This window comes from Rutidosis leptorrhynchoides, chromosome 7, assembly GCF_046630445.1.
Source record: "Rutidosis leptorrhynchoides isolate AG116_Rl617_1_P2 chromosome 7, CSIRO_AGI_Rlap_v1, whole genome shotgun sequence".
Taxonomy (NCBI): domain Eukaryota; kingdom Viridiplantae; phylum Streptophyta; class Magnoliopsida; order Asterales; family Asteraceae; genus Rutidosis; species Rutidosis leptorrhynchoides.
The window spans coordinates 245,378,893-245,392,676 of record NC_092339.1 but is presented as its reverse complement, the minus strand read 5'-3'; positions in this window follow the sequence as shown (position 1 = coordinate 245,392,676).

Sequence of the window (13,784 nt, the reverse complement as noted above, 5' to 3'; positions counted from 1 at the left end):
TTTGCTTAAGTCTTTTAACCTCACGATCCATTATTTCGACGGGTTCTTAGATGAATTGAAGTTTTTCGTTGATTTGGATTTCATCTAATGGAATAGTGAGATCTTCTTTAGCAAAACATTTTTTCAAATTCGAGATGTGGAAAGTGTTATGTACAGCCGCGAGTTGTTGAGGTAACTCAAGTCGGTAAGCTACTGGTCAGACACGATCAATAATCTTGAATGGTCCAATATACCTTGGATTTAATTTCTCTCGTTTACCAAATCGAACAACGCCTTTCCAAGGTGCAACTTTAAGCATGACCATCTCTCCAATTTCAAATTCTATATCTTTTCTTTTAATGTCAGCGTAGCTCTTTTGTTGACTTTGGGCGGTTTTCAACCGTTGTTGAATTTGGATGATCTTCTCGGTAGTTTCTTGTATAATTTCCGGACCCGTAATCTGTCTATCCCCCACTTCACTCCAACAAATCGGAGACCTGCACTTTCTACCATAAAGTGCTTCAAACGGCGCCATCTCAATGCTTGAATGGTAGCTGTTGTTGTAGGAAAATTCTGCTAACGGTAGATGTCGATCCCAACTGTTTCCGAAATCAATAACACATGCTCGTAGCATGTCTTCAAGCGTTTGTATCGTCCTTTCGCTCTGCCCATCAGTTTGTGGATGATAGGCAGTACTCATGTCTAGACGAGTTCCTAAAGCTTGCTGTAATGTCTGCCAGAATCTTAAAATAAATCTGCCATCCCTATCAGAGATAATAGAGATTGGTATTCCATGTCTGGAGACGACTTCCTTCAAATACAGTCGTGCTAACTTCTCCATCTTGTCATCTTCTCTTATTGGCAGGAAGTGTGCTGATTTGGTGAGACGATCAACTATTACCCAAATAGTATCAAAACCACTTGCAGTCCTTGGAAATTTAGTGATGAAATCCATGGTAATGTTTTCCCATTTCCATTCCGGGATTTCGGGTTGTTGAAGTAGACCTGATGGTTTCTGATGCTCAGCTTTGACCTTAGAACACGTCAAACATTCTCCTACGTATTTAGCAACATCGGCTTTCATACCCGGCCACCAAAAATGTTTCTTGAGATCCTTGTACATCTTCCCCGTTCCAGTATGTATTGAGTATCTGGTTTTATGAGCTTCTCTAAGTACCATTTCTCTCATATCTCCAAATTTTGGTACCCAAATCCTTTCAGCCCTATACCGGGTTCCGTCTTCCCGAATATTAAGATGCTTCTCCGATCCTTTGGGTATTTCATCCTTTAAATTTCCCTCTTTTAAAACTCCTTGTTGCGCCTCCTTTATTTGAGTAGTAAGGTTATTATGAATCATTATATTCATAGATTTTACTCGAATGGGTTCTCTGTCCTTCCTGCTCAAGGCATCGGCTACCACATTTGCCTTCCCCGGGTGGTAACGAATCTCAAAGTCGTAATCATTCAACAATTTAATCCACCTACGCTGCCTCATATTCAGTTGTTTCTGATTAAATATGTGTTGAAGACTTTTGTGGTCGGTATATATAATACTTTTGACCCCATATAAGTAGTGCCTCCAAGTCTTTAATGCAAAAACAACCGCGCCTAATTCCAAATCATGCGTCGTATAATTTTGCTCGTGAATCTTCAATTGTCTAGAGGCATAAGCAATCACCTTCGTTCGTTGCATTAATACACAACCGAGACCTTGCTTTGATGCGTCACAATAAATCAAAAAATCATCATTCCCTTCAGGCAATGACAATATAGGTGCCGTAGTTAGCTTTTTCTTCAATAACTGAAACGCTTTCTCTTGTTCATCCTTCCATTCAAATTTCTTCCCTTTATGCGTTAATGCAGTCAAGGGTTTTGCTATTCTGGAAAAGTCTTGGATGAACCTTCTGTAGTAACCAGCTAGTCCTAAAAACTGGCGTATGTGTTTCGGAGTTTTCGGGGTTTCCCACTTTTCAACAGTTTCTATCTTTGTCGGATCCACCTTAATACCTTCTTTGTTCACTATGTGACCGAGGAATTGAACTTCTTTCAACCAAAATGCACACTTTGAAAACTTAGCGTACAATTTTTCCTTCCTCAATACTTCTAACACCTTTCTCAAATGTTCACCGTGTTCTTGGTCATTCTTTGAGTAAATAAGTATGTCATCAATGAAAACAATGACAAACTTGTCAAGGTATGGTCCACACACTCGGTTCATAAGGTCCATGAACACAGCTGGTGCATTAGTTAAACCAAACGGCATGACCATAAACTCGTAATGAACGTAACGTGTTCTGAAAGCAGTCTTTGGAATATCATCTTCTTTCACCCGCATTTGATGATACCCGGAACGTAAGTCAATCTTTGAATAAACAGACGAGCCTTGTAGTTGATCAAATAAGTCGTCGATTCTCGGTAGTGGGTAGCGGTTCTTGATGGTAAGTTTGTTCAACTCTCGGTAGTCGATACACAACCTGAATGTACCATCTTTCTTCTTGACAAATAAAATAGGAGCTCCCCACGGTGATGTGCTTGGTCGAATGAAACCACGCTCTAAAAGTTCTTGTAATTGGCTTTGCAGTTCTTTCATCTCGCTGGGTGCGAGTCTGTAAGGAGCACGAGCTATTGGTGCAGCTCCTGGTACAAGATCTATTTGAAATTCAACGGATCGATGTGGGGGTAATCCCGGTAATTCTTTCGGAAATACATCGGGAAATTCTTTTGCAATGGGAACATCATTGATGCTCTTTTCTTCAGTTTGTACTTTCTCGACGTGTGCTAGAATAGCATAGCAACCTTTTCTTATTAGTTTTTGTGCCTTCAAATTACTAATAAGATGTAACTTCGTGTTGCTCTTTTCTCCGTACACCATTAAGGGTTTTCCTTTTTCTCGTATAATGCGAATTGCATTTTTGTAACAAACGATCTCTGTTTTCACTTCTTTTAACCAGTCCATACCGATTATCACATCAAAACTCCCTAACTCTACTGGTATCAAATCAATCTTAAATGTTTCGCTAACCAGTTTAATTTCTCGATTCCGACATATATTATCTGCTGAAATTAATTTACCATTTGCTAATTCGAGTAAAAATTTAGTATCCAAAGGCGTCAATGGACAACTTAATTTAGCACAAAAATCTCTACTCATATAGCTTCTATCCGCACCCGAATCAAATAAAACGTAAGCAGATTTATTGTCAATAAGAAACGTACCCGTAACAAGCTCCGGGTCTTCCTGTGCCTCTGCCGCATTAATATTGAAAACTCTTCCGCGGCCTTGTCCATTCTTGTTCTCCTGGTTCGGGCAATTTCTAATAATGTGGCCCGGTTTTCCACATTTATAACAAACTACATTGGCATAACTTGCTCCGACACTACTTGCTCCGCCATTACTCGTTCCGACACCATTTGTTCCTTTCGTTCTATTAACCCCTGGTCCGTAGACCTCACACTTCGCCGCACTATGACCATTTCTTTTACACTTGTTGCAAAATTTGGTGCAGAACCCCGAGTGATACTTTTCACACCGTTGGCATAGCTGCTTCTGATTGTTGTTGTTGTTGCGGTTATTATTGTTGTTGGGATGATTGTTGTAGTTGCTGTTGTTGTTGTTGTTTTTGTTGTTGTTGTTGTTGGGCCGTTTGTTGTAGTTGCGATTGATGTTGCGATTGTTGGGATAATTGTTGCGATTATTGTTGTAATTGCTGTTGTTGTTGTATTGGTGATTCTTATCACCGTTTTCCTCCCACTTTCTTTTGACTTGCTTCACATTGGCCTCTTCAGCAGTCTGTTCTTTAATTCTTTCTTCAATCTGGTTCAGTAGTTTGTGAGCCATTCTACATGCCTGTTGTATGGAGGCGGGCTCGTGTGAACTTATATCTTCTTGGATTCTTTCCGGTAATCCTTTCACAAACGCGTCGATCTTTTCTTCCTCATCTTCGAATGCTCCCGGACACAATCGGCACAATTCTGTGAATCGTCTTTCGTACGTGGTAATATCAAATCCTTGGGTTCGTAACCCTCTAAGTTCTGTCTTGAGCTTATTGACCTCGGTTCTGGGACGGTACTTCTCGTTCATCAAGTGCTTGAATGCTGACCACGGTAGTGCGTACGCATCGTCTTGTCCCACTTGCTCTAGATAGGTATTCCACCATGTTAATGCAGAACCTGTGAAGGTATGCGTAGCGTACTTCACTTTGTCCTCTTCAGTACACTTACTTATGGCAAACACCGATTCGACCTTCTCGGTCCACCGTTTCAATCCGATCGGTCCTTCGGTTCCATCAAATTCCAAAGGTTTGCAGGCAGTGAATTCTTTGTAGGTGCATCCTACACGATTTCCTGTACTGCTAGATCCAAGGTTATTGTTGGTATGTAGCGCAGCCTGTACTGCGGCTATGTTTGAAGCTAGAAAAGTACGGAATTCCTCTTCATTCATATTCACGGTGTGTCGAGTAGTCGGTGCCATTTCCTTCAAAATAGTCAAATGGAACAAGTTAATCATACAGAATATTAAGAGTAGTTAATAGTATTTCGTAGCATAATATGAACTCATTTATAAAAGCTTTTTCTTCATATTAGCGTTTTATAAGTTTAAGTTCGGGTAGTACCTACCCGTTAAGTTCAAACTTAGTAGCTAATATACAATTCAACTACTACAATTCTATATGAAAAACTGGTTATAATAATATTTCGCGTTCAAACTTTTACACAATATTTTACAAACTTACAATACCGCTTATTTTACATATAGCATGAAATATAGCACACAATAAATTTGATACAAGATGGTTGTGAAGATAATTCTAGCTAGTACACAAGTCGTTCAGCAAAGGTAATAAAGACACGTAATTCATACGTCCAGAAACAAGTCATGCATTCTGGTTTTACTAGGATTACTTCCCATCCTTGGTCTTGTGGAACATAACCGTTATGGCCGTTGATAAGACAGCGTTTTGTAACGTCGTCAAAGGGACGAGGGTTACGTAATGTCCAATAGTCCCGTAACAATCTAAAAACCTCATTTCTTACCCCAATTACCGATTCCGTCACTTGTGGAAACATTTTGTTTAATAGTTGTAGCCCGATGTTCTTGTTCTCACTTTGGTGAGAAGCGAACATTACTAATCCGTAAGCATAACATGCTTCTTTATGTTGCATGTTAGCCGCTTTTTCTAAATCACGAAGTCCAATATTCGGATATATTGAGTCAAAATAATTTCTTAACCCATTGCGTAAAATAGCATTTGGGTTCCCCGCAATATATGCGTCAAAGTAAACACATCGTAACTTATGGATTTCCCAATGTGATATCCCCCATCTTTCGAACGAAAGCCTTTTATAAACCAAGGCATTCTTGGAACGTTCTTCGAATGTCTTACAAACTGATCTCGCCTTAAATAGTTGTGCTGAAGAATTCTGACCGACTCTAGACAAGATTTCATCAATCATGTCTCCGGGTAGGTCTCTTAAAATATTGGGTTGTCTATCCATTTTGTGTTTTTATACTGTAAAATAGACAAGAGTTAGATTCATAAAAAAAATACTTATTAATACAAGCAATTTTTACATATATCATAAAGCATAAGCACACTATATTACATATATTACACCACACTAATACAACTATCTTATTCCGACTCGCTTGTTTCTTCTTCTTCGGTTTTGGTTCGTTTTGCCAAGTTTCTAGGGATATATGATGTTTCCCTAATACGAACCGTCGTTTTCCACATTGGTTTAGAAAAACCTAGTGGTTTAGAGGTTCCCGGGTCATTGTTACAACTTAAGGACTTCGGGGGTTGACGATACATATGAAGTTCATCGGGGTTGGAATTAGATTTCTCTATTTTTATGCCCTTTCCCTTATTATTTTCTTTTGCCTTTTTAAATTCAGTTGGGGTAATTTCTATAACATCATCAGAATTCTCGTCGGAATCCGATTCATCCGAGAATTGGTAATCCTCCCAATATTTTGCTTCCTTGGCGGAAACACCGTTGACCATAATTCATCTTGGTCGGTTGGTTGAGGATTCTCTTTTACTTAACCGTTTTATTATTTCCCCCACCGGTTCTATTTCTTCTTCCGGTTCCGATTCTTCTTCCGGTTCCGATTCTTCTTCCGGTTCCGACTCTTCTTCCGGTTCCTCTTCGGGAACTTGTGAATCAGTCCACGAATCATTCCAATTTACATTTGACTCTTCATTATTATTAAGTGAGTCAATGGGACTTGTTCTAGAGGTAGACATCTATCACATAATATCAAACACGTTAAGAGATTAATATATCACATAATATTCATATGTTAAAAATATATAGTTTCCAACAAAAATGTTAAGCAATCATTTTTAAAGAAAACACGGTCGAAGTCCAGACTCACTAATGCATCCTAAAAAACTCGATAAGACACACTAATGCAAATTTTCTGGTTCTCTAAGACCAACGCTCGGATACCAACTGAAATGTCCCGTTCTTATTGATTAAAAATGTTCCATATTAATTGATTTCGTTGCGAGGTTTTGACCTCTATATGAGACGTTTTTCAAAGACTGCATTCATTTTTAAAACAAACCATAACCTTTATTTCATAGATAAAGGTTTTAAAAAGCTTTACGTAGATTATCAAATAATGATAATCTAAAATATCCTGTTTACACACGACCATTACATAATGGTTTACAATACAAATATGTTACAACAAAATAAGTTTCTTGAATGCAGTTTTTACACAATATCATACAAGCATGGACTCCAAATCTCGTCCTTATTTAAGTATGCTACAGCGAAAACTCTTAATAATCACCTGAGAATAAACATGCTTAAAACGTCAACAAAAATGTTGGTGAGTTATAGGTTTAACCTATATATATCAAATCATAATAATAGACCACAAGATTTCATATTTCAATACACATCCCATACATAGAGATAAAAATCATTCATATGGTGAACACCTGGTAACCGACATTAACAAGATGCATATATATAAGAATATCCCCATCATTCTGGGACACCCTTCGGATATGATATAAATTTCGAAGTACTAAAGCATCCGGTACTTTGGATGGGGTTTGTTAGGCCCAATAGATCTATCTTTAGGATTCGCGTCAATTAGGGTGTCTGTTCCCTAATTCTTAGATTACCAGACTTAATAAATAGGGGCATATTCGATTTCGATAATTCAACCATAGAATGTAGTTTCACGTACTTGTGTCTATTTTGTAAATCATTTATAAAACCTGCATGTATTCTCATCCCAAAAATATTAGATTTTAAAAGTGGGACTATAACTCACTTTCACAGATTTTTACTTCGTCGGGAAGTAAGACTTGACCACTGGTTGATTCACGAACCTATAACAATATATACATATATATCAAAGTATGTTCAAAATATATTTACAACACTTTTAATATATTTTGATGTTTTAAGTTTATTAAGTCAGCTGTCCTCGTTAGTAACCTACAACTAGTTGTCCACAGTTAGATTGAAATGTCCCGTTCTTATTGATTAAAAACGTTCCATATTAATTGATTTCGTTGCGAGGTTTTGACCTCTATATGAGACGTTTTTCAAAGACTGCATTCATTTTAAAACAAACCATAACCTTTATTTCATCAATAAAGGTTTAAAAAGCTTTACGTAGATTATCAAATAATGATAATCTAAAATATCCTGTTTACACACGACCATTACATAATGGTTTATAATACAAATATGTTACAACAAAATAAGTTTCTTGAATGCAGTTTTTACACAATATCATACAAGCATGGACTCCAAATCTCGTCCTTATTTAAGTATGCGACAGCGGAAGCTCTTAATAATCACCTGAGAATAAACATGCTTAAAACGTCAACAAAAATGTTGGTGAGTTATAGGTTTAACCTATATATATCAAATCGTAACAATAGACCACAAGATTTCATATTTCAATACACATCCCATACATAGAGATAAAAATCATTCATATGGTGAACACCTGGTAACCGACATTAACAAGATGCATATATAAGAATATCCCCATCATTCCGGGACACCCTTCGGATATGATATAAATTTCGAAGTACTAAAGCATCCGGTACTTTGGATGGGGTTTGTTAAGCCCAATAGATCTATCTTTAGGATTCGCGTCAATTAGGGTGTCTGTTCCCTAATTCTTAGATTACCAGACTTAATAAAAAGGGGCATATTCGATTTCGATAATTCAACCATAGAATGTAGTTTCACGTACTTGTGTCTATTTTGTAAATCATTTATAAAACCTGCATGTATTCTCATCCCAAAAATATTAGATTTTAAAAGTGGGACTATAACTCACTTTCACAGATTTTTACTTCGTCGGGAAGTAAGACTTGGCCACTGGTTGATTCACGAACCTATAACAATATATACATATATATCAAAGTATGTTCAAAATATATTTACAAGACTTTTAATATATTTTGATGTTTTAAGTTTATTAAGTCAGCTGTCCTCGTTAGTAACCTACAACTAGTTGTCCACAGTTAGATGTACAGAAATAAATCGATAAATATTATCTTGAATCAATCCATGACCCAGTGTATACGTATCTCAGTATTGATCACAACTCAAACTATATATATTTTGAAATCAACCTCAACCCTGTATAGCTAACTCCAACATTCACATATAGAGTGTCTATGGTTGTTCCGAAATATATATAGATGTGTCGACATGATAGGTCGAAACATTGTATACGTGTCTATGGTATCTCAAGATTACATAATATATAATACAAGTTGATTAAGTTATGGTTGGAATAGATTTGTTATCAATTTTCACGTAGCTAAAATGAGAAAAATTATCCAATCTTGTTTTACCCATAACTTCTTCATTTTAAATCCGTTTTGAGTGAATCAAATTGCTATGGTTTCATATTGAACTCTATTTTATGAATCTAAACAGAAAAAGTATTGGTTTATAGTCGGAAAAATAAGTTACAAGTCGTTTTTGTAAAGGTAGTCATTTCAGTCGAAAGAACGACGTCTAGATGACCATTTTAGAAAACATACTTCCACTTTGAGTTTAACCATAATTTTTGGATATAGTTTCATGTTCATAATAAAAATCATTTTCTCAGAATAACAACTTTTAAATCAAATTTTATCATAGTTTTTAATTAACTAACCCAAAACAGCCCGCGGTGTTACTACGACGGCGTAAATCCGGTTTTACGGTGTTTTTCGTGTTTCCAGGTTTTAAATCATTAAGTTAGCATATCATATAGATATAGAACATGTGTTTAGTTGATTTTAAAAGTCAAGTTAGAAGGATTAACTTTTATTTGTTAACAAGTTTAGAATTAACTAAACTATGTTCTAGTGATTACAAGTTTAAACCTTCGAATAAGATAGCTTTATATGTATGAATCGAATGATGTTATGAACATCATTACTACCTCAAGTTCCTTGGATAAACCTACTGGAAATGAGAAAAATGGATCTAGCTTCAAAGGATCCTTGGATGGCTTGAAAGTTCTTGAAGCAGAATCATGACACGAAAACAAGTTCAAGTAAGATCATCACTTGAAATAAGATTGTTATAGTTATAGAAATTGAACCAAAGTTTGAATATGATTATTACCTTGTATTAGAATGATAACCTACTGTAAGAAACAAAGATTTCTTGAGGTTGGATGATCACCTTACAAGATTGGAAGTGAGCTAGCAAACTTGAAAGTATTCTTGATTTTATGTAACTAGAACTTGTAGAATTTATGAAGAACACTTAGAACTTGAAGATAGAACTTGAGAGAGATCAATTAGATGAAGAAAATTGAAGAATGAAAGTGTTTGTAGGTGTTTTTGGTCGTTGATGTATGGATTAGATATAAAGGATATGTAATTTTGTTTTCATGTAAATAAGTCATGAATGATTACTCATATTTTTGTAATTTTATGAGATATTTCATGCTAGTTGCCAAATGATGGTTCCCACATATGTTAGGTGACTCACATGGTCTGCTAAGAGCTGATCATTGGAGTGTATATACCAATAGTACATACATCTAAAAGCTGTGTATTGTACGAGTACGAATACGGGTGCATACGAGTAGAATTGTTGATGAAACTGAACGAGGATGTAATTGTAAGTATTTTTGTTAAGTAGAAGTATTTTGATGAGTGTATTGAAGTCTTTCAAAAGTGTATAAATACATATTAAAACACTACATGTATATACATTTTAACTGAGTCGTTAAGTCATCGTTAGTCGTTACATGTAAGTGTTGTTTTGAAACCTTTAGGTTAACGATCTTGTTAAATGTTGTTAACCCAATGTTTATAATATCAAATGAGATTTTAAATTATTATATTATCATGATATTATCATGTATGAATATCTCTTAATATGCTATATATACATTAAATGTCTTTACAACGATAATCGTTACATATATGTCTCGTTTAAAAATCATTAAGTTAGTAGTCTTGTTTTTACATATGTAGTTCATTGTTAATATACTTAATGATATGTTTACTTATCATAATATCATGTTAACTATATATATATATATATATATATCCATATATATGTCATCATATATTTTTTACAAGTTTTAACGTTCGTGAATCACCGGTCAACTTGGGTGGTCAATTGTCTATATGAAACATATTTCAATTAATCAAGTCTTAACAAGTTTGATTGCTTAACATGTTGGAAACATTTAATCATGTAAATATCAATCTCAATTAATATATATAAACATGGAAAAGTTCGGGTCACTACATAGATGTACAGAAATAAATTGATAAATATTATCTTGAATCAATCCACGACCCAGTGTATACGTATCTCAGTATTGATCACAACTCAAACTATATATATTTTGGAATCAACCTCAACCCTGTATAGCTAACTCCAACATTCACATATAGAGTGTCTATGGTTGTTCCGAAATATATATAGATGTGTCGACATGATAGGTCGAAACATTGTATACGTGTCTATGGTATCTCAAGATTACATAATATACAATACAAGTTGATTAAGTTATGGTTGGAATAGATTTGTTATCAATTTTCACGTAGCTAAAATGAGAAAAATTATCCAATCTTGTTTTACCCATAACTTCTTCATTTTAAATCCGTTTTGAGTGAATCAAATTGCTATGGTTTCATATTGAACTCTATTTTATGAATCTAAACAGAAAAAGTATAGGTTTATAGTCGGAAAAATAAGTTACAAGTCGTTTTTGTAAAGGTAGTCATTTCAGTCGAAAGAACGACGTCTAGATGACCATTTTAGAAAACATACTTCCACTTTGAGTTTAACCATAATTTTTGGATATAGTTTCATGTTCATAATAAATATCATTTTCTCAGAATAACAACTTTTAAATCAAATTTTATCATAGTTTTTAATTAACTAACCCAAAACAGCCCGCGGTGTTACTACGACGGCGTAAATCCGGTTTTACGGTGTTTTTCGTGTTTCCAGGTTTTAAATCATTAAGTTAGCATATCATATAGATATAGAACATGTGTTTAGTTGATTTTAAAAGTCAAGTTAGAAGGATTAACTTTTATTTGCGAACAAGTTTAGAATTAACTAAACTATGTTCTAGTGATTACAAGTTTAAACCTTCGAATAAGATAGCTTTATATGTATGAATAGAATGATGTTATGAACATCATTACTACCTCAAGTTCCTTGGATAAACCTACTGGAAATGAGGAAAATGGATCTAGCTTCAAAGGATCCTTGGATGGCTTGAAAGTTCTTGAAGCATAATCATGACACGAAAACAAGTTCAAGTAAGATCATCACTTGAAATAAGATTGTTATAGTTATAGAAATTGAACCAAAGTTTGAATATGATTATTACCTTGTATTAGAATAATAACCTACTGTAAGAAACAAAGATTTCTTGAGGTTGGATGATCACCTTACAAGATTGGAAGTGAGCTAGCAAACTTGAAAGTATTCTTGATTTTATGTAACTAGAACTTGTAGAATTTATGAAGAACACTTAGAACTTGAAGATAGAACTTGAGAGAGATCAATTAGATGAAGAAAATTGAAGAATGAAAGTGTTTGTAGGTATTTTTGGTCGTTGGTGTATGGATTAGATATAAAGGATATGTAATTTTGTTTTCATGTAAATAAGTCATGAATGATTACTCATATTTTTGTAATTTTATGAGATATTTCATGCTAGTTGCCAAATGATGGTTCCCACATATGTTAGGTGACTAACATGGGCTGCTAAGAGTTGATCATTGGAGTGTATATACCAATAGTACATACATCTAAAAGCTGTGTATTGTACGAGTACGAATACGGGTGCATACGAGTAGAATTGTTGATGAAACTGAACGAGGATGTAATTGTAAGCATTTTTGTTAAGTAGAAGTATTTTGATGAGTGTATTGAAGTCTTTCAAAAGTGTATAAATACATATTAAAACACTACATGTATATACATTTTAACTGAGTCGTTAAGTCATCGTTAGTCGTTACATGTAAGTGTTGTTTTGAAACCTTTAGGTTAACGATCTTGTTAAATGTTGTTAACCCAATGTTTATAATATCAAATGAGATTTTAAATTATTATATTATCATGATATTATCATGTATGAATATCTCTTAATATGCTATATATACATTAAATGTCTTTACAACGATAATCGTTACATATATGTCTCGTTTAAAAATCATTAAGTTAGTAGTCTTGTTTTTACATATGTAGTTCATTGTTAATATACTTAATGATATGTTTACTTATCATAATATCATGTTAACTATATATATATATATCCATATATATGTCATCATATAGTTTTTACAAGTTTTAACGTTCGTGAATCACCGGTCAACTTGGGTGGTCAATTGTCTATATGAAACATATTTCAATTAATCAAGTCTTAACAAGTTTGATTGCTTAACATGTTGGAAACATTTAATCATGTAAATATCAATCTCAATTAATATATATATAAACATGGAAAAGTTCGGGTCACTACATAGATGTACAGAAATAAATTGATAAATATTATCTTGAATCAATCCACGACCCAGTGTATACGTATCTCAGTATTGATCACAACTCAAACTATATATATTTTGGAATCAACCTCAACCCTGTATAGCTAACTCCAACATTCACATATAGAGTGTCTATGGTTGTTCCGAAATATATATAGATGTGTCGACATGATAGGTCGAAACATTGTATACGTGTCTATGGTATCTCAAGATTACATAATATACAATACAAGTTGATTAAGTTATGGTTGAAATAGATTTGTTACCAATTTTCACGTAGCTAAAATGAGAAAAATTATCCAATCTTGTTTTACCCATAACTTCTTCATTTTAAATCCGTTTTGAGTGAATCAAATTGCTATGGTTTCATATTGAACTCTATTTTATGAATCTAAACAGAAAAAGTATAGGTTTATAGTCGGAAAAATAAGTTACAAGTCGTTTTTGTAAAGGTAGTCATTTCAGTCGAAAGAACGACGTCTAGATGACCATTTTAGAAAACATACTTCCACTTTGAGTTTAACCATAATTTTTGGATATAGTTTCATGTTCATAATAAAAATCATTTTTTCAGAATAACAACTTTTAAATCAAAGTTTATCATAGTTTTTAATTAACTAACCCAAAACAGCCCGCGGTGTTACTACGACGGCGTAAATCCGGTTTTACGGTGTTTTTCGTGTTTTCAGGTTTTAAATCATTAAGTTAGAATATCATATAGATATATAACATGTGTTTAGTTGATTTTAAAATTCAAGTTAGAAGGATTAACTTTTGTTTGCGAACAAGTTTAGAATT